Here is a 25,371-nt window from a genome sequence, read left to right as displayed (position 1 = left end):
GTACAGGTGTTTTGCTCTTACCTCGCACTCAACGTGTTTCTGTTTCCTCGGCCCTTCGGTGCAGGCGGGGCTGAGAAGATCTAAGTGTGGAGTCCGGTTGGCGAGCTTCCTTCAGGCCCCTCTCCAGCTCTCTGTGCCCAACCTGAAAGCCTTCCCTCTGTAACAGAAGCATTCCATTACTTTGCATTAATTTAACTCAAAAGTAAAGCTTTTTCACCAGTGCAGGAGCTAACTCTAATAATAAATATTGTTAATTAAAAGTCCTCTCCTTGGGAGATGATCCTGCAGGCCACACAGCAGAGGCAAAAAAAAAAAAAAAAAAAAGCCCTCTCCTAAACCTGTTTCACTTACTTTTACTGTACTCTTATGATTTTTAAAGCAGAAACCCAATGATCAATCACGCCTTCAGCCTCGCGACGATAGGCAGACGCGCACATGACACGCACCACCAGATCTCTGCTGGCGGACGTACCAACGCAAACGAGCACCGACCCACGCGCTAAGGAGTGGGGCCCCAGGCAAAGTCCTGTATGGACCTATCTTCCGAAAAAGGGAACGTCACATGCACGGGCCCGCGCACGCGCGTGAGTGCAGACAGACCCAGAGCTGCACATCCGGCATCCTCCCCGCCCCCTCCCGCCCAGGCGCAGGAGCTGAGGCCAGCCCTGCGTCCGCACCTCCATGTCATCTCCCCGCCGACCGGCAGCACGACCGCAACGCGCTAAAACACCTACAGAACCTGAACATGGGACATCTCTATTTTCCTTTCGAAAAACAAACTGATATCCAAATGACGTCTGTGCTGGGCTCCTCCCGTCACCCACCCACAGCGCCACCCACCCTATCACCACCCGGCGGCCCACCTCCACGCCCGGGCGAAGACAGTAAAGGGGCGCTGCCTCGGTGCCCACTTCCGCGGCAGGTGGGAGTGGGTCGCAGCGGCCGGGACACGACCCCCCGCACTCCAAGGAGAAAGAGGAAGGACCAAGTGCGAACCACGAAGGGGCGAAGTGCCACTCCAGGAGCTTCACAAAGCGGAAGTCCACAGACTAAGCAGAGCAAGGAAAACACGGCAGGAGCAGCACGACAAGAGGTGCAGAGCCGCACTCGGACACACAGAGGAGTTTGTAAACGGAGACCTTTAAATACAAAGTACTGGAACGGGGTGATGGAGACTGCCATGCTCCCAGGGGGACTGCAGGGCCGTAAGGACGGGCTTCGGAGCAGGGCCCTGGGCGGACACCCTGGCTCTGCGAGCGGTGACTCGGCCTCTCCAGGTCCCCGGACAACACGCTCCAGACCCACGGCCCCCTCCAGCCATTTGGGTGACCCCAGCTGAGGTTCCGGCCACCGTGGAGCACAGACAGGCCATTCCCTCACACCCTGCCAAATCCCTGACCCACGACATCACAAGCGTAACAAATCTGTGGCTGTTCTCAGCCCCCAAGTCAGGCAGCAAGAGACCACCGAAATGGAACTCTCTCTGCAAACCCTGACAGCACTAACGTAGAGTAAGAGGGTACTAGGAACTTTATTCCAAAAATCTGGTAAACTGAGGCAAAATGAGCAAATTCCAAGAAAAATGCAACTCATCAGAGCTGACTCAGGAAGAAACAGAAAATCTGACTAAACTACCAACGTTAAGGAATTAGAATCAAGAAAGAAAAATCAGTGTACAAAGAACACTCCACGCATAGATGGCTTCTCCAGAAAGTCCCACCCAGCGTTCAACAGGAACACATCTGTGAAGAACATGAAGAAAAAGTATGGGCCACTCACTCCTGAAGACAGATGTAAAAATCCTCAACAAAACGTCAGCAAACGCAATCCAGCAATATTTTTAAAGGCTGATACAGCATGATCAAGTTGGCACGAAAATGACTGCGTGCGTGAAAATCAATTGATGTAATCCACCACGTTAATAAATCAAGAGGGATGTAAGAGAATACACCCACGACTCCATACGTGACGCCCAATCACAGGCACGGCTAAGCTGGACTCTGAGGGGTGCACGCTCCGTGGTAAACTAAAAAGAACGGCAAGGACAGCGTTACTCTGAAACACAGGACAGCGGCCATATGGACAGGGAGGGAGGGGCCGTGGTCAAGGAGACGGAGACACAGCGTCTGTTTTTACCCCGGGGAGCGGCTGCACGGACGTGTCATGAGAACTACTCTCTTGCACCCGCACTCTTCCGCAGGAACCACACGGCTCACAACACGGATGCTTGAGACAACCAGGCACTGAGAACAAAGCACGCCTGCAGTGCCCACGGTGTCCAGGGGCATCGTTGATAATGACGGAGCCCAGCACGGCCGACCCGGGAACCACGCGGGCGAGCGGCACCGACCGCCCGCAGTCAGGCTGGGCTGCCACGTCCGTGCGCGGCCCCTCAGTACCCGCGGGGCCTCTGCGTCCGCAGGTCGCGCAGCGCTGTAGAGCGGACTGCTGATCGAAGTCCGAGCGGTTCACACCCACGCTGTTCCGGGGCCAACTGCAGCTGCCATACAACGAGCCAGATGAAGCCAGTGGCAGCGGCAACCGGCCAACCACCTGCACTAGCAAAGAGGGCTATGGTGGCAAGACCGTGAGAAAAGTCAGGAGAGGCAGCTAGAGGTTTCCTATTTCCTGCGGAAGAGAAGAAGGAAGACCCCGTGGGGAAAGGAGAGCGAGCTTGGGGAGCCGGGCTCTGGGGAGAAGAGGCCAGCTGGTGAAACAGGGCTGACTCAGAATCCTGCCCCGTCTCGTTTGCCTGGATCCACCATAGGAAACGGGCAGGGCACGGGACACCCTAAAACCCCCAAACGGGGTGGGGGGGGTGGGGCACACAGAGGAGCCCCGCCAGCTGGTGGCTGCGTGGCCTCGGCCCTGACACGTTCAGGCACCACCGCCTTCTGGAGCCTTCCCCTGGTGACTGCGCCTGGCTCGGGACACCCTCCTCTGACAGCGGCGTGACCCCAAATTAGTTAGGCTGGAGGGGTTTCTACGGCAGGTTCCAGCCGCCTCTCTGCTGACAAGAGGAGTTCAGATGCCACAGCAATGATGATAAAACAGGGGTCACGTAAGATTTAGCGCACCTAGTACCAACTGCAAGTCCAGAACTAGTTGTATTGAGATAAATGCCTCACTCAGCACTTGATGGGATTGCTGTGCCCCTGAGAATCACATTGATTAAATGAAGCAATTGCATTTCCTTTTAAAGTGATATTTATCGTTATAATTTAATGAGACTGGAAATTAGGGCTTAACTCTGCCACAAAATAAGTGCTCTCATTTTCTACCTTGTAGGTGTGTAAACCTGTTACATGAGCGTGCAGTTAAACAAAGCAGATTCTCCGATGTTTAGAGACACCGATTATTCAAGATACAAGGCTTGCTACGCTCAAGGCAAGTGAACAGGTAAACGATCACCTGAGGGATGCTGAGACAAGGAGCGCTCTTCCTCGTCACTGACAGCGGCCACGGTTTTAAGTGCTTAACTAGCCCTACGAACAGGTACCCACCAGAGAAGGATGGCGAGCAGACGGGCACCGGGAAGAGAGGCTGCAGGTGGGGCCCGAGTCACGGAGCCAGGGCAGGGAGGGCACCGACGCCCCTCAGCTGAGACAGAAAGCAGGAGGAGTCCATCAAGATGCTTTTGGTGAGAGGGAGAGGGGAGGCCTCTCAGGAGAAGCTGCAGGAGAAAGAGGAGTCCAGACTGTGTTTTCAGAAAGATCACGCTGACAGCTCTGTGGGCAAAGGCCGGAGGGTGAGGCTGGGACAGTTAGGGGGCAGAGGGATTACAGAGATGGAAAACATCAGAGGTATCTCATCTCACAGGTGCCATGGACAGGCCTTGGGAATGAGGCCTACGGGTGGAGGAATGAAACGAAGCCGGAGTGACTCCAAGGATCCCGGTTCCTTCAAAGGGGCAGAGAGGCTTTTCAATAACCAATGTGAGAAAGTCAAAGGAAAACAGGAAATTTTAGAAGATAGGTGTTTTTCAATTGTTCTGAACTATTAAAACCTCTGAAGTACATTAACTGTGGTCATTGATATTTCAGCTTCAACAGAGACAAAACCTTTCCTGGCTGAGATTTCATAAGAATAAAGTCAATTCTAGTATGTGAACTACTATGGAGAGAAGTGAAAGCTTCACGTGGTAAAACTGCAATGAACACTTAAATACAAGAACGTTCAAATAATCGGTACAAATCCCAAGGAAGGGGAACCGCCATTGGACAAATATCACGCAGTCAGGGCTTGATAAATGGGGTGGGGGGGAGCACTCAGTTCCTCTGATACTTCTATGAAGAAAGAAATGCCCAAGGAAATGGTAGTCTAGTCCAGAGGTCTTGGTTTGATTTAATCTTTTTTTTAAATGTATTTATTTATTTTTGGCTGCGTTGGGTCTTCGTTGTGGTGCACGGGCTTCTCACTGCAGTGGCTTCTCTTGCTGCGGAGCACAGGCTCTAGGCGTGCGGGCTTCAGTAGTTGTGGCTCGCAGGCTCAGTAGCTGTGGCGCATGGGCTTAGGTGCTCCGTAGCATGTGGGATCTTTCCGGACCAGGGCTCGAACCCACGTCGCCTGTATTGGCAGGCAGCTTCTCAACCACTGCGCCACCAGGGAAGCCCCTGATTTAATCTTTTTTGTATGATTTAAACTCCATTTGGAGTTCCCTGGCGGGCCAGTGATTAGGACTCGGTGCGTTCACTGCCAGGGCCCGGGTTCACATCCTGGTTGGGGAACTAAGATCCTGCAAGCCACGCAGCGCAGCCTAAATAAATAAAGTCCATTTAGGAAATGCTCCACACGGCACATTTTGTTCCATGACATCCGAGAACCGCACTTGTCACTGCTCCCACGCAGGGCCCACTTTGGTCTGAGTCAACGGGACTGGGTCCAGGTCAAGAACACTGGATCCACCTCGTCCTGAAGGCTCAACCAAACGCATGTTTCTCACATGACCTTGGTACCTCCCAATAGGGCCTCAGTTTACCAACCTTTTATTTCCCCTGCATTTTGGGCTTAACAGACCAACCAAAATGGACTTTGTCATTTGTTCTACTCAGTGAATTAAATACATTCCAGGTTCTGAGCAAATAAGAATAACGTACTTTCCCTCGTAAGCAAGATTCCTTTGGAATGAAGCACTGCAACAATGTGGCTGGGTCTCTGAGTCATCACGCCGAGTGAAACAAGCCAGACCAAAAAGGGACGAGCTGCCTGACCCATCCACGTCAACTCCAGAAGGTGCAAATGATCCACTGTGGCAGGAAGTGGGCAGGTGGGGTCGTGTTCATGACCTTCACAGGGCAGCGCTCCCACAGGGTCTCGAGACTCATCCATTTGTACACGTTACAGGGTACAGCGTACAGGGTCTGGGCACGTGTCAACTGCACCTCAAAAAAAGCTGTTTCTAAAAGAGACTACTTTGGGAGATCAGCTGGGTGCTTTGTGTCCACCTAGAGGGGTGGGATGGGGAGGGTGGGAGAGAGACGCAAGAGGGAGGAGATATGGGGATATATGTATATGTATAGCTGATTCACTTTGTTATACAGCAGAAACTAACACACCATTGTAAAGCAATTATAATCCAATAAAGATGTTAAATAAATAAATAAATAAATAAATAAATAAATAAATAAAATAAAAAAGACTACTTTGTTCTGAATTTTAAAACCCCTCTTCCTATTTTTTGAAGTGAATTGGTAACATTACTGGAAATATTTTTATGACCTGAAGGAAATGTTATTTTTTCAAACTTTCAACAATCAAATACTTCATGGGAAATTAAAGCGTGTTGCAAACATTAAAACAATTCATTAAATAGGTGGGAGACTTCTCCCTATCTCTATATATCTTATTGTTTTATGATGGTTTTTAGAGAAACCCAATGTTCCCACCAGTAGGAATGAGCCCTGCGTCTCCACAGGAAGAAAGCAGGGATGGAGTGGGGAGGAGAGAGACAGAGACAGACAAAGAGAGAGGGAGAAACACAGAGAGACACACAGAGAGAGGGACAGAGAGTCACAGAGAGAAGGGGAGAGAGGAACAGAGACAGAGGCGGGAACAGAGCGGGCGAGCAGGGCGCCGTCACCGCAGGGCCCAGAGCACAGCTTCCCCCTGCCTCTCCCGCGCTCAGGCCCAGGACGATGCAGACACACAATGAAGGCAGCACCGGCATCACCCAGCACAGAAAAGGAGCGACTCAGTCCCGGGCACAGCGGGGACTGCCTGAGTCTCCAGGACGGCAGGTGCGGCAGGTGGGGAGAGACAGGCGCTCTGAGCCCTCCCTGTCCTCGGCTCCTGTTCCCTTCAGGACAAACCAGCAAGGCCAGTGGGTGAGCAGAAGAGGGGTCTTTGCCAAGGGGAGCCCAAAGGCATGCCGGCCTAGACGCCCCCATCCCAGCCGACAAAGCACACGACCAAGAGAAACGTGAGGAGGACCCAGAGCAGCGGACGAGGGGGGCCTGGCCCAGAGGATGCCCGCCCGCCCCAGGGCCACAGCCGCTGCCCGCAGATGCCAGGAAACCCACCAAGACGGCCCCGCCCACCTCCCCCCAGAAACCTGGACTGGATCATGAAGAGAACAGCTGGAGAAAACGAAAAGCCCTCCAGACTGAAATGCACGAGCCCAGTATACAGAGGAGAGTGAAAGGAAGAATTAAATGCAAAGGAACACTCAGGAGGCTTCCCGTAACCGAAAGAACAAGGACCCGAGACCCGCATAGGCCAGAGCAGGTGAGGAGAGATGTTAGGGGCAGCGGCCTGGGGCGGGGGAGCGCTGAGACCGACCATACACTTCAAGGTCTAAAAATACCAATAACGCGGAAACTTCCCTAGGGACTCGTGTCCCTGGGTGACAACAGCGCCAGCTTCTACCGTCACATCCCTGCGTTACATAAACTTGGGACATCCACCAGCCACACTTCGATCAGGTTCATGTCAAACTAACACGTTCTCAGAAGCTCTTAACTAAAATCCAAACAAATGTGATCTCTGTATTTCTTAAGTAATGTTATAATTTTAAAAGTATTCGGTCAGGTTATTTATCAAATACTGAAAATTAATATATTCTATTATCCATTGCAAGGAGATGAGCTGCCTAAATAGGAAAAAGCCTTTAATCATTTCTGATAGAAAGTTCTCAAATCTGTCTCCTTGCTCTTCCATAAGATGAACTAAATATAAGTTTTTAACCAGAAAATGCCCTTTGGTTAGGGAACAGAGAGGAGAAAAGGGCAGGTCCCTAGAAGGAAAGAACCTCCCTTGGTGGGGAGACCAGCCTCCCCGGGCAAATAAAATGAAAGTTAACTATTATAAACTTAGCCCCCAGAGAGCAGGAGGCCCGGGGCCCGGGAGGGATGGTAAGACCCCCGCCAGTGGGAGGGGAGGGGGCAGATCCCCTTCCACGGTGAGAAAAGCCAAGACGTCTCGAACGGCACCTCGGGCCTCTGCCAGCAGCGCCACACGAGGGTCCATCTCAGAAGGAGGAGGAGGGGGTCGCGGAGAGTAGCGGGAAAGAAGAAAGGTGGGAACAGGCGGCCGTGAACCTCACAGACCCTCAGAGGAGGGAAAGGAGGCCACGCTTCCTGACTGTCCTCACAGCCGCTGTGACCTTGGCTGGAAACCCATCAAGGACACTGCAGGAATTAAAAACTACTGCCAACTTCTCTTACAAACAGAGACACAAAAACCGTAACCAAAATACAAGCAAATTCAAACCCACGCACGTATGGAAAAGAGCACATCACAACCAAGTTGGACGTGTCCATACCAAGAAAGGGCGGTTGGCTGAATTTTGAAAATAAATCAATATTCCACGTCGCCAGTGACATTTCTACTCAAGAGCGCTTTCACTCGGACTCCTCAGTAACCCAAATTGGCATTTCCCTCAACGTCCATTAGTGTGATGAACTCCACTGTGGAAGAGAACTGAAAACAAGGAGAGAAGGAATAAAGAAGCTGAGAGGATGAAAAACAGTATTTCTGCCAATCATGAAAATAAAGACCAAGCACATAAAAGCCCCCGCCCCCCGCTTTCTCCCCTGGGGAGGAGGAAGGGTGACAGGGCTCGGCGTCCTCGGAAGATCCCAGTGTGTCCGTCAGGAAGTTGTGAGAAGAGCCACAGGGTGAGGCGGGGGGACAGCCAGCCGGCCATGCAGCCCCTGTCCCCTGTTTTCCACACGTGGCACGGCCTCCGCTGGGCGCCTGTTCCTAGAGCAGGGGTGCAGAGGGTCCCCAAGTCCGTGGCAAGAGTGAAATGAGACACAAAACGGTGTGTCTGTGTGTCCAGGTGCATCTTTCCAGTGAAAACAGACAGGGCTTCAGTCAGACGCCCAAAGAGCCCCAGCCTGCATCCCGTTTCGGGCGAGGATCTAACCACTGGCTGTGCCTGAACCCAAACCCGGTCCTCTCTTTGGCACTGAACCAACAAAACATCAGAGCCTCTCTTTTTTCAGTACTAGTTGATGGTAACCTATAAAGTGAATTATTAAGGAGCACTCAAATTTGTAATTCCTAACCCACACCTGGGGTGTCCCCGAGTTTGCAGACAGAAGTGTGGTCCCCACACCCAGCACAGGTGCCCGCAGAGGGCCACGCGCCCCACGTTCAGAAAGAACACTTCATTTTCGACAATAGCTTTAATTTACCATGGATTTCAATGGCTACTATTGTTATTTTTATCGTTATAACTTTAGCTTTCTTTTATCATTTCACATTAGTTTAATATGGGTTGTTTGTATACACAGGGATGAAAATTTTGTCAGCTTTTTGGAACGATAATTTTTCAAAAACTAAACTTACCAGTATCATAAATCAACTCCAACTTTACTGCAAAACACATGCATAGAACCCCTCTGAATTGTAGGGGTACAATGAGGTAGAGATGTCTCATTTACTGGCAATGTGTTGACTCCCAGTATACGAAATTTAACTAACTTGCAACACACTATCAAGGTAAGTGTAACAAAATTACCCAGCTATTTTTTTTTTTTTTTTACCCAGCTATTTTTAAGTTTATGGGGCACTCTTACATAATACAAAGTGACAAGTGAAAGTACAACACGTTTCTTAAAAGATTTATATATGCTGCTGACAAATTTACTGGAACTGGCTCATTTAATTTCTTCCCAATTCTTTGATAATGTTGAGCAATTTTTCCAGGGGAAAGAAAAAACCCCCCCGTTCAAGACGTTCAAAGGTACAGAACCTTGCCACTAACAGTGATCTAAAGACTTTTCATTGTAAATAGTGACAAAGTCCACATCTTCCTTCCTTTCTTCCCAAGGCCCTGTTGAAAGGTCAGAAGAGGTACTTTCTGGCCGTGAAGGAGCCGTAATAGTGCTGAAAAATGACAAAGGGGGCTCGCAGCCCAGGAAGCTGGGATGGTCGCTCATGGCAGAAAGCAGGTGGACCCAGGCTGACTCGCTGGAGTGGAAGGAGCCGTTGCAAGACAGCAGCGCAGGGCTTCCCAAGAGCAAGGAGCCAAGGGCAGGAGTATGACCCCCGGGCCACAGCTTGACAATACTCTCCAAAGACAGTCTGAGGTTTCCAAGGCGGCGGGGGTGGGGGTGGGGGTCCAAGTATGGTCACTTGGACCTGGAAGAGAAGTGGATCAGGGCGAAGAGCAATTCTGAGTCAAATAATCAGCACTGGAGGCCACGGGCAGGGAGAGAAGGAGAGAGCAGGAGAGATCTACCTGCAAAAGAGCGAGCATCGAGCTGCCATCTGACTTCTCACCAGCAACACCAGACTCTGGAAAACACTAGAGCATACTTTCGGAGTTCCAAGGGAAAACTGTATGAACCGAGAATTCTAGACCCAGCCAAATTACCAATCAAGTATGGGAACAAATAAACCACGTTTGAACACTGCATGCAGGAACCCAAGAAGTCTCTCAGCCATGCGTTCCATAAAGAAGTGGATTAAGCTGGGGTGAAGTGAGAGAGTAGCACTGACATACATACACTACCAAACGTAAAATAGTTGGCTGGTGGGAAGCAGCAGCATAGCACAGGGAGATCCGCTCAGTGCTTTGCAATGACCTAGAGGGGTGGGATAGGGAGGATGGGAAGGAGGCTCAAGAGGGAGGGGATATGGGGACATGTGTATGCATATGGCTGATTCACTCTGTTGTGCAACAGAAACTAACACAGTATTGTGAAGCAATTATACCCCAATAAAGATCTATTTAAAAAAAAAAAAGTGGATTAAGGAGGTGCGCCAGCAAAACAAAAACGGAATTTAAGAAACGAACATCATGGGATGTGAGAAACCACAGCAGCTGAAGCAGCCAGAGGCAGCCCCGAAGCCCGAAAAGAAATCAGGAGGCTCCGTCTGCACATCCTCTTTCCTGGGCAACAGCTTTGTGACGCAGAATTACGTTTTCTGCCTTCTCCAGTCAAGCTATTTGGCTCTGCAGTAAAATATATTTATATTATCATAATACTATACACTTTGCTTTCCTTACGTTAACATTTCTGGACTAAAGCTGTAGAAAAAGCACAGAAAGCTTAATGACAGATGAGAAACAGACTACAAATGTTTTAAGTTTTGTCAATATAAATCTAAAAATATAACCCATAAAAGCCAAGAACTAGAGAGGCACTGCTTGCTGGCTCCCCACGTGAACAGAAGCGAGACAAAGTGACAGGGGTAAAGATGAGAAGGACATGAAAGCAGAGGGAGAAGACGCACACCATCAGCTGTTCACCTCTGGGGAGAGCACAGAGGAAGAGGGAACGTGTAACTTCATTCTCACTCAAAGGCTGTGCCGCATGTAAGAAGATAAATATTTAGTTAAAAATACCTTTAAACACCTGTTAAAGCACCAGAGTTCTTTTATAAATTGAGTACACTCTTATACCACGTGCAGATATCACTTCAGGTTTTTTTTTAAACAGTTAAACTGAAAGGACACCCTTATCCATCAGGGTGTATTAAACAACTGCAGTGCATCTGTAGGACAGAATAATAAGCTCTCCTTGTAACAAGTGAAGTAGTTATGAGCACTATATTAGTTACATAAAATTGAATGCTTTTAAAACTATTTTTTACCGTGAAAGCAAAAAGATAAAATGTGTCAGTCCTAAGAAGAGGGAGGTACCTCTGTACTAACACGTCCATGGTGTAATGACGAAGGTATATGACAAAATGGTGCAGAGACTAAACCAGGATTTCACAGAGAACCTCCACATACGAATCACACCTATATGGTAAGTATGTACATATATCTCAGAAATCCCACGTATGCAACAGACGTCCCATGCACATCATGGAAATGCCACATACATAACACAAATCCCCCACGTCTACGATGCAAGAGCCACACACAGCACAGAAGTCGGTGCTGACAAGCGCTGTTCAGTTGCCTCCTTCTGCATTTCTCCTGCGTGTCCCCGCCACACACACTTTCACACGCCCGACACGCCGGCCCGGAGGGTGAGCAGCTGTGGCGGGAAGACGCCACGGCGCTTGGAGACGACCTCCCTGGAAACTCAAAAGGGCAGCGGGCAAAGCGTCCTGGGAGAAGAACGTGGCCAGAAGCAGCGCTGCATCGAGGCCGCGTCCTCTCTGCTGCGCCCCCGTCCTTAGAGGAGGAAATCCCAGAAGCATAATGCTGTCCATTCCACATGGGATCAAAAGAGCAGGGACAGAAAACATCTTCAGTAAAGTCCTTACTAAATGTTGTTATACCCTGAAAACGAAAATATAAACCACTTCTCCAGTTGTTGCTGTTAATTTGTACCACATCTTGCTCCAGTGATCTAAGAGGCCCGCAGACATACGTAGAGGAGCAACAGCCTATCAACTGTGTTTAGGGAAAAAATAAAACACATACGAAAGAAGCTCAAAGGACACAGACAAATGTTAGTAGCAACAGCTGCTGTTGGGCAATGGGATTAACGTGCCTCCTTCTTCCTAGTTTCGCATCTCTGCAAAGTACACAGAGTCCACAATGAGCATATTTTGTTTTTGAATAAAATATAAAATCTTACGTAAAAGAAACTCGGAAATGCAAGAAGTGTTCTTCAAAGACAGCAGCTGAGGCAAAGGGACAGTGGCTGCGTGAGAGCACAGACACCGGTCCCGCCAGCCCCCGCCCTCGGACAAGGCCAAGTCTCAGTCTGACCCTGTTTATATGACAAAACTGGCTCAAACAAGCAGCTGTTCCTGTGCTGAACTGGGAGAAGCCTCGCCCTGGGGACACCCTCACCAGCATCTCTCCCCCAGGTATCCACCCTCACGCAAAAGGGCTGAGTCTCCACAGTAAAAATGCAGAGCACGGGTCCTCGCATAAAGAGGTGACAATGGACAAGTCATTTAGTTAACAGATACCTATCTCCTCAGCTTTTGGATTTGCAGAAAATGACGAGATAAATTCCCTTAATGGATAAGTCTGCGTCCCTAATACTTAGGTCAGGGGATGCCCTTGCCCTGGAGTTCAGGTGAGGCACTAGACACTCCGGACAAGGCCACGGCTCTGGGCTCAGCCCCAAGACATACATGTTACACAACAGCACTGCAGACCAACACTGGAGTTTCAGAGCAAATGAACTGTCCTCACCTACCAGACAAAGCTGATGACTTCTGCAAGAATCCTCGGGTTTAACTGACACAAATAAAAAAAGATGTCTCAACTCTTAAACATGTGAAGTTCAAAACCCAAGGCTTCAGGAGAAGGGGGATCGTGCTGAAGTCAAAGGCGCGCAGGCACAGCAAGTCAGCACCCTCATAACAAGGGAACTCAGGAAACGCACACGTGGGAACGCCCACCGCCCAACCGTGAGCTCCAGCGAGGGCACCGCTGCTACTCCGTTTTCACACTCGATAACGGGCCCACCTGTCACTCACTCTGTGACCAGCCAGAGGACGAGAGCGGACCACCTCTCCCTGAGCACCAACACATGAGATCGAATATCCAAAAACATGTATTTTTGCATTTCTGGGATGAAGAAATGGAACTCAGTTCAAAATGTTGTTTGTCACCAGATGGCCGGTCACTTTACTTTTCTCCTGAGCCTGCACAGCTGGGTAAGCGACCTGGGAGCTGGAAGAAGCTAACCTCCCCAAGATCCTGCTTTGCTGTGACTGGACCCTCTCCCCAGCGAGCCAGCACAGGGCCTCCGTGCGGATCGGTGTGACCCGCGTGCCGGGTTAGGAACAGAGCTGGCGTCGTGCCTGCTGGAAAATCTAGCTCCCCAGGCCTAGAGGCTCCAGGCTTTCCCTCCCAGATGCCCACCTCCCGGGGCTGCACAGGGAGTGAATACAACAATCCAGGCAGGGGACTCCGCAGGGTTCACGCACTGCGGACGGAGTGGGGGACGAGGACGACCAGGTGAGGACAGAAACCACCTGTTAACAAACCCCGACATGCTCGTAATCTACAAAAATTAAGTGATGTTGAATAGTTTTAATATTTGATTCAGTACAATCAAACCCCAAAAGAATGTTCCGCTCAAGTACTACCTCCTCCGTGAAGACCCGGCAACTGCGAAGCCCTCCCGCCGCCCAGAGGCCCCTCTGCCCCACGAGGGTGGAAGGCCTCCCCGCTCCAAGCCCCTGAGGTGCATCCTGGGGGTGATCTGTGGTCTCATGGGAAAGCATGCCACATGGATCTCCAACACCTGCCGTACCTGGTGAACCCTGCCTGCCTCCTGTTCCGATCTGTGTTTTATCTGGGTGCCATCTAACAGGCCGGAGCCTTTGAGGGCAGGAGCCAAGAACACCTCCAGGTATTCTCAGGCCCAAGCCACTGCCTAGTAAGAACGTGCTCAGTATTTTTTACTGAGTGTGGTAACCTCTGACCGATACACAGGCGATGTCTACTAATCCTGGGATTCGTTAAAAGAAAACTTTATGCCACTAACCGTGTTAGATCACATGGTTTTCCTCAATTTATAAAAGAATTCTGGTGCTTTAACAGGTGTTTGAAGGTATTTTTAACTAAATATTAATCTTCATACATGTGATATGTATATATGACTAATCTTAACAGTAAAGATTAAGCTCACAAAAGTAATAGCCAATTGTGACTTCCAACTTGAAATCTCTGAGAAAGTTATGAAGTGGCTAAGCTAAACTGACCTTTGCACTTGTCAAGGAAGGGCTGACTGGGATGTAACTGTGTCAGTCGTAAGGAGTTATTTCAACAGTGGCTAATATTAAAGAACTCTCAGTAGTTCAGAGGCACCTCCAGGCAGGACCCTCTGAGGTGTCACCCACGGACCACGTTTCAGACGCTCTGTTAGATAAATTCCACTGTCCCAGGCCATTTCCTGGTAGTTTTAAGAGAGGAAGTTCTCCAAGCACTTCCTTTCAGTGCCCATCAAAAGTAAACAAGAGGAGTTGAGGGCAAGGTGAACAATTAACGTCTCATAAAATATTTTAAAATTTTATTTGCACATCTTGTCCCCCCAAATAGCCCTGGGAAGCATTCAAGCGAGGCGAGTAGATTTCCCTCTTCACGGATGTAAACTACGCAGAGTCCAAGGGCGTGCGGCATTCAGACACCCCGGCCTCCAGCCCCGGCGACCTTCCCACGGCCCCTCTGGCCCCCACGACTCCAGTGCACCCTTCATCCTCCGGCAACCCCCTCGGCCTTGCTCTGGGATCTGACCCCATCTGCCCAGGACGCCCACTCCCCATGCCATCTTCCAGGAGTTACGAACCGCAGGTGTCCCCGTTCTGGCGGTCACTGCCCGGTCACCGTTCTTAGCGCAAGCCCCCGTCCCCAGCCGGGAGGTGAGAGGGAGGTCTGCAGACGCCTGCCGGCTGCTCCTCGCTCCCACCTCGCCCAGAGAGATGGGCCACGAGGGGGCCGTGTCTCCTGCGCAGCTCCGCACGATGACCAGGGAGAGCGGCTCCCCTCCCCGCAGGCGTCCCGGCAGGTCCCGGGCCGCCCAAAGCCTCCACGTGGCTCCTGGGCACCTGCCTCACTTACGGTAAAGTGATGACCTGCTTACGCCTTTGAAAAACTAAATAGAACAGGCAACTCCGGAAAAGACACCCAAGACAGAACTGGAAAATGATGGGCCAATTTCTACAACTTCCACAGGAAAAAAAGTGTCTTTTGTTTTTTAGAGCAAAGGGGAAGGTGTACCACGAGCGGTGTCGGAGCACTGCCCCCTCCACCACCTCCCCGGGCACTCACGCCTAGCGGAGCGGGAGAGTGTAACAAGGCGGGAACAGGAGAGGAGCCAGGCCCGGGGAGCGCGGGGACAGGAGAGCCGCCCGGGGCCGCGGGTCAGCACGTCCACCGCCCTCAGAACAGCCACAGCAGTTTTACTCGTGACTGCCCCCAAATGCCTGACGATCCATCGTCAGTAGAATGATGGTCAAACGGTGGAATGTTACACATGGCCATAAACTCCAACAGCACAGGGAGCCTCGCATATAACGCTGAACAGAAGGAAACAGACACGAAAGTGCGTGCTTTGACTGCATTTGTATAAAACAAGCAAGCAAGGAAGCAGACCTACAGCCCAGAGCCTCGGCAGACGCACCCACGGGGGGCCCGGGGGCTCCACCTGGGGCGGGGCTGCCTGAGGCGGGGGGCCGGGGGAGGCTGCGGGTGGCAGGGCTCCGTTTCCAGCGCTCAGGGTCTTGGCCTGGGTGGAAGTCTGCTCTGTGATAACACCCTGAGCTGCGTATCCATGGCCTGTGCACGTTCCCGTGTGCGATGCTTCTCAACAACAGTTCAAACACAAATCATTTTAAAAGTCACTGCTGATGAGGTGGAAGAGGAAGGAGAGTGAGAGCACAAAGGCTCCTGAGGAGACGGGAGCGCCCTCATCTCACACGAGAGTGCGGACAGCAGGCGGAGAGCGGAGGTGTCAGCAGGGCACGGCGGGTGTCCTCCCGGACAGAGAGGGACAGAGGCGCCTGCCTTGCTTCTGTGAAGCAGGACAGGAATCTTTGTTTTCATAACACATACCATGAGATTCAACGTGTTTGTTTATTACCTTTTTTTAACAATGGTCAAAATTTTGTCACCTATTCAAAATAAAATGAATCCTGACAGCAACTGTAAATAGAAATATCAATGGTGCAATAAATGCTAGCAACTCCTTGACTGTTAGAATTTCCAAAGGGATGGCTGAGTGCTTAAATAGATTAGGATGACCCCTCAAAGTGCTATAGGTGAGGACTTGAATTAAAATAGATTCTTGCCAGTGACAAGTATTTAGTTCAATTCCTGAAGAACAAATAAATAAAAACCAAATAGTAAACAAATCCCACGCACTCTCGCCTCATCTGGCTCTTTGACAAAATGGTCCTCACGAGCAACCACCCCACGTCCCTCTGTCTTGGAAACCTGCCGGACTGTGTGGAAAACACCAGCGCTACTCGGGATGCAAGTGCGCTGTTTTCCAATTTACTGAAAAAAGAATTAATAATTACTTCATAAAGTAAACAGATCGACATTTTAAAGTTTGTTTCCTGAACGGAAAATGCACACGTCACCCTGAGGTTAATTCCACCACTTTCAGAGAGTCTACTGCTCAAAGTGGCTTCTCATCAAGGAAGAAAATTATGCAGAGAAAAGAATCTCACATTTTCTTCTCAAAATCTGGAAGTGAAAAGGCCAAGTAAAAATAAATACAAAGCAAACTGACTAATTTGAGCTTCTTTTCTCCCTGCACTAGCTAATAGAGCAGAAAGCTAGAGTTGGAAAGAAAAGCGTCTGAGCTTTTTGGAGAAAGGCTGAGGATATAAATACACGCTCACATCTGACTCCGGGCTGGGTCGTGAGCCTTGCGTTTGCACTGCGCAGCTCGAAGGAGAAACTCCTCACTGTGCGGCTGGCGAGCGGCTCTGGAATGATCTGCTATAGGACTCTCAAGGAAACCTCAGGAGTAAACTGACTATTTTTGCTGAAACTCAGATTGAGGCGGCTTTTCTATACTTACAGCCGAAAGCACACTAAGAGCTACAGCAAAACACTGGTCTGAACAGCAAACCCGGAAACAAGCAAAAGGCGCACGATTGGGTTAAAATACTGTGGCCACCTCCGCACTCTTCAACAACCGGAGGGCCCCGTCCCAGGAGGCCAGGTGCTAGAAGGGTGCGAGGAAGGAGCACAAACCAGCACCCAGAGGGAGGGGCGAGGAGGAACACCACCCACCCGGCCAAGAGAGCGGCTCACGACACGGAAACAGCGCTCGACAGGCCAGCGGTGCCACCGTCCTCCCGTGTGAGCGTGCTCGGATGTACACACACGCGGTCAGGCGTGGCTGTGCAGTGACACACATGTGAGCCCGGGGCCCAGACTCTGCCCCAGAGCCGTGCCCCCGGCAGCCGCTTAGTCCCCCTCAGCTCCCTGATCTGTGATGAGAGCAGAGCAGCCGCGCCACGTGTGCCCCACGGCCGTGCACACGCCAGCCGGGTCTCGGGTACAAGGCACGCCCGTCCGTGAGCCCACGTGAGCCCGCGAGGAGGCCCCGCCCCAGAAGGTCACTGCGGTCTCCTCGGGGTGGCAAGATGACCTCTTTTGTTTTCTTCTGCTCGTCTCTATGGTCTGGATTTTCTACAGCGAAGCACAGGATTCTCACAGGAGAAAAAGCCTGTGGGTGACGGGGGCAACGCCCCACAGGAGAGGGAGGCTGAGCAGCCAGGCCCGCCACTGCGCCCGGGACCTACGCACCAGGCTCTGCTCCTTCACCCCCGCCAGCTGCCGCCTGCTGCCCCCTGCTGCCGCCTGCTGCCCCCTGCTGCCGCCTGCTGTCCCCAGCTGCCCCCTGCTGCCCCCAGCTGCCCCCTGCTGCCCCCTGCTGCCCCCTGCTGCCCCCTGCTGCCCCCACTCCACCCCTCCCTGGCCAGTGTGCCTGAGCCGACCAACTTTTGTTTCTATTTAACGTAAATGTACACAGCCACGTGTGGCTAGTGGCGCTGCTTTAAACGTCCCCTTAATTCTTAGAGCCACTTGGGGAGGTGGCCCCAGGGACGAGGCACCTACTCATGATGAGGCATCTCTCCTCCCCTCCAGACGGTCCCCAAATGAAACGAAGTTTCAGGGCCTGGCACGTAGAGCTGGAAGACGCCAGGGACGGGAGCTTCTGACGGGCAGTGCCACGCAGCCTGTAAAGGACGGCAGGCCGCCCCGCACTGCAGCGGCGAGGACGAGGGGGACGGAGGGGGCACAGGCACACCTGCCAGGCCCCTCATCCACCCAAATCACCGCTTTCTCCCCTGCAAATGCATCGTCCGGGGTCCGGGCTGGGCTGTGGCCAACAGGGGCGGGCTGAGACGGCCCGGTGCCGGGGGGAGGAAGGGCCCACTGCAGGGTGGGCCCTGTCACCCTCTCCCACTGCTGACCCCTGGTATGGTCTCACCGCGTGGGGCGGGGAGGCTGCTGTCCCACTGCTGGAAGCGGCCCAGGGCCATGCTGGACCCCCAGTGAGAAGCAGGCCTCGGCCCCACGGGCGGCTGGCAGGACGGACACTGCCCCCCACGTCCCCCGTACGGAGAGGGGCGCGGCTCCCGGCCTGGAAGGGGCCTTGGCCCGGGACCTGCTCCCCGCACTGCCACCGCCCACTGGGCACAGGAGGGCTGGAGGCAGCACCGGTGCAGCTCAGCGTCATGGGGCCCCGCCAGACTGCGTGAAAAGGCCGTGTGTTCTCAGGTCCACACTTGGAACACAAAATCAGCTTTTAAATCAAAACACGTCGGCCTTTAACCAAAACCCAGGAGCAGAGAAGGCAGTCCACTGCCAGCAGCGGGGGTCTGCGGTGAGACGGCGGCTGGAGGGCCGGGCCTGTGGCTCAGGACGAAAGGTTCCAGCCCAGCCCGAGACGAGGTTCTGACCTGCAGACGGGCCTCTCCTCCTCTCCGTCTGACTTCTTCAGGTCAAGTTCCTGAGACAGACCAACGCTCTCCGCACTGGCCACCTGAGCGGGCGGGCCCCCTGGCGTGACCCGGCTCGTGGACGGCCGGGGGGCCGCACTGCACAGACAGGGCACCGCCCTGCCGCCGAATCTGCACACCCACGGCGGATGCCTCCTGCCAAGCAGAGTGTGAAATCCACAACGAACACAGAGCCACGCGAAGGCAAAGGGCAGCAGAGCAGCAGCTGCTAAGCTGCAGGACTCCCGAGTGTGGGGATGACGGAAGGACAAACGGCCTGGAGCGACCGACGGCGCCCGTGAGGGGGCCCAGGGGCCCAGCAGCTCGTGCACACAGCTTCCCAAACGCCCACTCTGTGGTCAGCACCTAACAACGACGAAATCTAGGGGCACAGTTGTCACTTTCATCATAAAGTCCATTTCACAGCCAACCGCGGGTTAGCTCAGAATCAACCACCGTGAACTTCAGCGCTCTCTGTGGAGCCGAAGAGGCCCCTTCACCACCACTAAGCACGTACATTGTGACAGCTTTCAAAAGGGCTTTGGAATTTCTGCTAATCTGATGTGTGAGAAACGGTACCTCAGTGAAGCTGAAGGGCCATTTTTACACGCGTGTGTGTGTGTGTGTGTCTTGTCTGTTCATGCCTTTTGCCTATCTTCCTACAGGATTTTGGCCTTTCACTTCCCACAATTTTAAAATATTAATGACATGTTGTGTAGATTTTTCTCACAAATGACCTTTTGTCATCTGACCTTACTGACAGTGTTGCTGTTTTGGTCAGGCAGAGGCTTGGCATCGCTCTAGTATTTTAATGTCATCAGTTTCACCATCGTTTCTTTTGTGGACCCTAAACTCTGAGTTATACTTTTAACAGCCTTTCCCACACTTAGGTTACACTAACAAATGTTTCTTACACTCGAATAGTTTCCTCTTCACATTCAGCTCTCGGATCCATTGGTACATGGTCTAAGGCATAAATCTAATGTTGTCTTTTACAAAATGGTGTCCAATTGTACCCAAATCACTTTTTCAAAAGTTCATCCCGACCCAGCACTCTTAATCACACACTAGATCTCCATCTGTACTTGGGCTTCTGGTCCACTGGTCTGCCTGTTCTGTCTGTTTGTGTCTGTCCTGCACCATCACCACATTACCGCTCTTAGAGAGGCTTTCCAGGACACGTTAATGCCCTTTTCTTAGCCCTTTCTGTTCTGAGTTTTCTAGGTATTCATGCATGCTTCTTTTTCTGTCAATTTTAGAATCAACGTGTCCAGCCCAAGGGAAAAAAACGACTCTGGAGTTTGTATTTTTATTGGAATCACATTAAATTTGTAAACTTACTTAGCACCGCTACCTCAGTGATACTGCGACGTCCAAACCAAGAATAAGGTATGTCCTTCTGTCTGCTCAAGGCTACTTTTGTGACTTGGAGGATCTGTGGAATGTTCTCCACTCAAGTTTCGAGCAGTGCTTATTCCGTTTACTCCTAAGTATTCTGCTGTGGTACAGGGGCTGTCCCCTCCCCAATAACTTCTAAGCGGTTAGCTCTGTGTATGTGAACAGCACTACTCACGTCTGCGCAGTAGCTCTGTGTTCCTGCTACCCTGGCAGGTTCCTTTGTTATGTGACTTGCTCTCCTCACTGATCCTCTGGGCCATTCTCTCCGCGTGGTGGCCTCTGCACAAACAGTGCTGGGGTGAGGACGGAGCCCACCCCAGCGCTGCGGAAGGTTCTGCTGGACAGTACCGCCCGGGTTTGCTGGGGGAGCTGCAAACAGGGACGGCTAACGTCCTCTCGTCCAAACTCCACGCCTCTGTGTCCTCCTGTTCTTTTCGCAGCCTGGCCGGTAGGAACACTGTGATTAGTAGTCACACTGCACACCCGTGCTTCCTGCAGCTTCCGCCTCCCGCCCTCCCTGTGGTCCACCGCCAGCCCCACTCCGCTGTGGGGAGCACAAGTGGAGGGGGGAGGGCCAATGAGCACCTAGAATTCATTTTCAATAAAACCTTCTTTACTTTTCTGGCTCTTATTTAAACCTTTGCTAAGACTTTTTCATAGAGAAAAACAAAACTGCCATGTGGGACAAACTGAATGACTGGTATTTGTGGACCCTGAAAAAGAGATCGTTTTAGATTTCTAAATGCTACTTCTATTAGAATTTGAAATAAAGAGAAAACACATTTCTGACTCCCATTCCACGACTGCAGTACTCCAGCAATTCTACACCTCACCAACCCTACACTGAGCCACGGCTCCACGCTCACTCTCGGGGGACGTGGGGTTCCTTCATCCTGCTGCTCCCTGGCTCGGGGCACCTTCCCCTGGGAGGACCCATGTCCACCGCAGACGCAGTAACCCGGTCTGTAAAAGGGAAGTGGGCTGAACTTTTTTATGTTGCTGGGAAAATTCATTTTTTATTAATTTGTTGTTCTAATTCCCAAGTCACTCATTATTAGAAGAATAAGAGAAAAGGGGTCAGCAAACATGCCAAAGGTCCACGGCCTCCCGGGTGCTCTCCAGGGGTTACCATGGAGACCACACCCAGGAAACTTAATCTAGGCCCCGCATCGGTCAGGTCTGTGCGAGTTCACGCATCAGGACGGCTGTAGAGAAATGATCGTGAAAACACTTAGAATGATGAGTTAACTGACAGACTACATGTGTACTTAATATACTAGTCTAGGCTGCAACATGAAACAGGCCCAAAACCCGCCCTGAACACAGAGAGCTTTGTTAAACCCCAGAAAAGGGCTTTAAACTCAGCAGGCATCATAGGCAAGTGGAGAAAGGGACCTATAAAAAAAACCTCCCAAGGAATTTAATAAGCCCGTTTTTACAGGATACAATTGCAATTAAGACAAAGAAAGGAATTAATACTGCTGTGAAAAAGCAAAAAAAAAAAGCAACCAGCTTTGAAAGCTTGAAACACTATTGACAACGGCTGAAAATCTAAGAACAACTCTGTCAGCAAGCTGAGAAGTAAAGAATCTTGAAACGTGAAATGGCACGTAGCTTTCTCCTCAGGAAAGAATGGACACCAGACTGTTGATGTTCCCCCGCAGCTGTTTTACAGAACAAAAGCAACAGTATCACTAGCAAAACAGACTGAAAAAGCAAAGAAGCTGATTTCAGCCAAAATTTCTAGACAGGGCCTACTGTGAAAAGAGAACGCACCCGACAGGTCCAGAAAGCCTGGCCAGGGCAAGGGTCTCAGCACTTCCGAGGCTGGTCGGTCCCGCATCCTCCCACAGGCCCCAGGGGGTCTTCATAAAGGTGGTCAGTTACTGAAATATACCCACTTACACAGGTTCCTGTAAAGCTGGTGTACCAGAGAGCACAGAACCAACACAACGTTCGGGTGCTTTATTCTGCACAACGTTCAAAATACTTCCCTGTTTCCTTAGGGCTAACTCTCAGGGGTTCTCTCGTTTAGAATGTGTTCAGTTAATTGTCCTCTGAGAGCCTCGAGGTGACCAGCATGAGAGACCTGGCCTTCCACCTTAGGTTATCACACCCAAAGGGCCAAAATGAAACCGAACGTTCCTCGAAAAACACAAATGACACAAACGACACAGTCAGAAGTTGAAAATCGCAGGCTCAACGATGCACCTGAGGCAGCAGAAGAACCACACAGGAGGTGACACAGCAAGCTCACAGACATCGCCCGCCCCGGCACCTCACCCTGAGCTGGGAGGCGAGTTTCTCCCACTCCACCCTGCCCGCCGACCCTACACTCGGAACCCGTGCCCTTCATTTGGGAGGATGTCCCCCTGGGGGAAATGCAGCCTGCGTGTTAAGGTCATCAAACCCGAGACCCCTCGCGGCCGGCAGTCACCCCAGAAAGCCTCTCAGGGGAGCGTGTGTGGAGGCGAAGCTCCGAGCAGAGCTCCTGGGCCGCTGTCAGGATGCTCGCCAGGGCCGAGTGTGGCATCTGCGCCCCACGGGCTGCCCGCCCGGCGAGGCAGAGCCCCCTTGTCCCTCCGACACTCCTGTGCTTCCAGCCCCTCACAGCGTCCCACTTGGCAAAACGGACACCTCGCCTTAGCTGGAGGCCACTGCCGGCAAGCAGGACAGGGTTTCAGCTCCCAGCTCCGGGGACCCTGTCCTCCAACACCTCCCCCTCCTGCCCCAGCCTCCACGCTCCCGCCCTCTCCAAGCCGCAGTCAAGCGGTCCCTGTCCAGACCCCAGCTGGGCCTCCGCTGCCCCCATCTGTCCTCTCCTTTCTGGGGTCCTGAGGTCACTGGGTGCAGCGGGCACCAGCCCCTTCCACTGGCCCTGGTCCTTCACACCCCGAGCTGCACAGAACGACTCCAACATCCAAGCTGACGGCACCTGGACGCCCTTAACTCCTCACAGAAGCCACCAGCCCCACACACCTGTGTCCCATTAAATCCAACTACACACACCCCCAGTGCGGCTTCCTCTGGGCGGATTCGCAACAGATGTCCAAGGCCATCCAAGGCCTCCCAGCACAGGAGGGGGGGGGGGGGGAGCCAGTGGAAGGGGCTGGCCGCAGTCCCAACTGACTGAAAGTCTCACTTTTGAAAAATGTATAAACCTGTGTGACTTAGTGAAGACACTGCCGGAGGGACGCCTGCAAGTGAAGTCCCTGGAAACCCACAGTCACTAAGACCCTGGCCTCGCCCAGGAGTCCTCGCTGGCGATCTGACCCTTCCCTGCTGAGCGCAGTTTGCAATGGCAAAACCACAAGATACACTGTCCAGGGCAACAAACAAAGGTGATGAATCTACGAGAAAACCAAGCGGACAGTTGCCACGGAAGTCGGGCTGAGGGACTTCCCTGGTGGTCCAGTGGTAAAGAATCCGCCTTCCAACGCAGGGGATGCGGGTTCGAGCCCTGGTCGGGGAACTAAGATCCCACATGCCGTGGGGCAACTAAGCTCGCACACCTCAACTAGAGAGAAGCCCCCATGCCGCAACAAAGACCCAACGCAGCCAAAAAGAAAAAAAAAAAAAGTTGGGCTGATACTTAGGGCAGAGGGTGAGGACACAAAAGGAGTTTCTACAGAATTATTAGCTTTTTTAAAAAACACTTTTTAAAGACTTTATTTTTGAGAACAATTTTAAAGAAAAGCTAAGATGACAACACAGCAATTTCCCACATACCCACCGCGTTTTCCCCTATTGTTAACATCTTACATTAGTATGCTGTGTTTGTTACACTTGATGAACCAATATTAATAAACTATTATCGAGGAAACTAATAAGTCGTAGTTTATTCAGACTTCCTCAGTTTTCCTTAGTGTCCTTCTGCTGTCCCAGGACCCCATCCAGGTCCCCACGTGACATGTAGTCATGTGTCCCCTCAGAGCTCCTCTGGGCTCTGACAGTCTCTCAGACCTCTTGCCTTTAATGACCTTGACAGTTTTGAGGGCCAGTCAGACATTTTTCAGGACGTCCCTCAGTGAAGTCCACAGAGGGGAAGGGCCTTTCTCATCACGTCCCGTCCGGGGTGCGTGCTGTCACGTGACCTACACTGTGGACGCTGACCTTGGTCACCTGGCGCAGGTGTGTCTGTCAGGTCTCTCCGCTGTGCAGCTGCTCCCCCCTTCCCCACTGTCCTCTGGAAGGAGGTCGCCGTGCACACCCCGCACCCAAGGAGGGGGGACGCTCCGCTCCCCTCCCCGAGGACGGAGTGTCTGCAGAACCACGTGGATTCTCTCGCAGAGCAGATTCCTCTTCCCCCGTTTCCTTATCAATCACTTAGTTATGTCTGTTTGGACCCGTGGGTGTTTGCTTTATACTTCGGGCCATGATCCAATACGACTGTGTTCTGTTGCTGAACCGGCTCCAGCTCTGGCCCTTGGCAGCTCCCTCGGTTGGCTCCGCTGTCCCCCTGCTACACCCATCCATGGGGGCTGGTATTTTTTTGCACTTCCATACTTCCTGGCACTATCAGGGGCTCCAGGATCATGTTGGGTGTTTCCTGCAGTCTTAGAAAGGAACCCTCACTATTTTTTATATGCTCGTTTATGGAGCATGCAGTTACACATTAAAAAATACACTTGGCAGACAGCTAGCTGAGCCTACCTTGAATCCATCTTCCTCCTTGTGGTAACAGCACCCCAACTCTGTTCTGGGGGACTGGCTTCCCCCCGCTGGACACTGACTGGGTGGTCCTGTGGAAAGGGTTGCCTGCAGGGAGCGAGATGCGGGAGGAAGCCTAAGCTTTTCATTTTAAACTGCCTGCATAATTACTTCCAAGGGTGTGGATTATTTCCATAATTTTTAAAAATGTAAAAAAAATTAAACCCTTGTGTTGTCAACAAGTAGAGACCAAATCTAAGTAAGAAAAAGAATACTAACAATTCTGATTTAAACTAGAAATAAACACAAAGCATGCTCGCTTTAGAGTGGACCGAGTCTGGCAAAGGACATTCCACTGCGTCTACTCTTTTTCTCTTACACAATTTTAAGTTGCTCTTTTTCCCATTTAACAATCAGCAGAGACTCTGGTCTACTAACATGACGAGCACCCAAAATATTCAAATGTTTTTGTGGAGTACACAGTATTTGGAA

The 25,371-nt window shown here is 51.6% G+C and overlaps 1 protein-coding gene across 8 annotated transcripts in view; it reads right to left on the bottom strand.

Moving 5' to 3' along the window:
• The window catches only part of ADARB1 (adenosine deaminase RNA specific B1), a 118,329-nt gene that overhangs the window by 68,244 nt on the left and 24,714 nt on the right, over positions 1-25,371 (bottom strand). For all 8 annotated transcript variants that reach the window (XR_009008149.1, XM_057545393.1, XM_057545396.1 and 5 more), the window contains exon 2: positions 22-157. The gene's annotated coding sequence lies outside the window, so the exon portion shown is untranslated. The remainder of the gene's footprint in view (positions 1-21; positions 158-25,371) is intronic.

The sequence above is a fragment of the Balaenoptera acutorostrata genome, chromosome 4 (genome assembly GCF_949987535.1).
Source record: "Balaenoptera acutorostrata chromosome 4, mBalAcu1.1, whole genome shotgun sequence".
Lineage (NCBI taxonomy): Eukaryota > Metazoa > Chordata > Mammalia > Artiodactyla > Balaenopteridae > Balaenoptera > Balaenoptera acutorostrata.
Note: the sequence above shows the minus strand (reverse complement) of the source record. Positions and strands in the feature narration are given on the sequence as shown.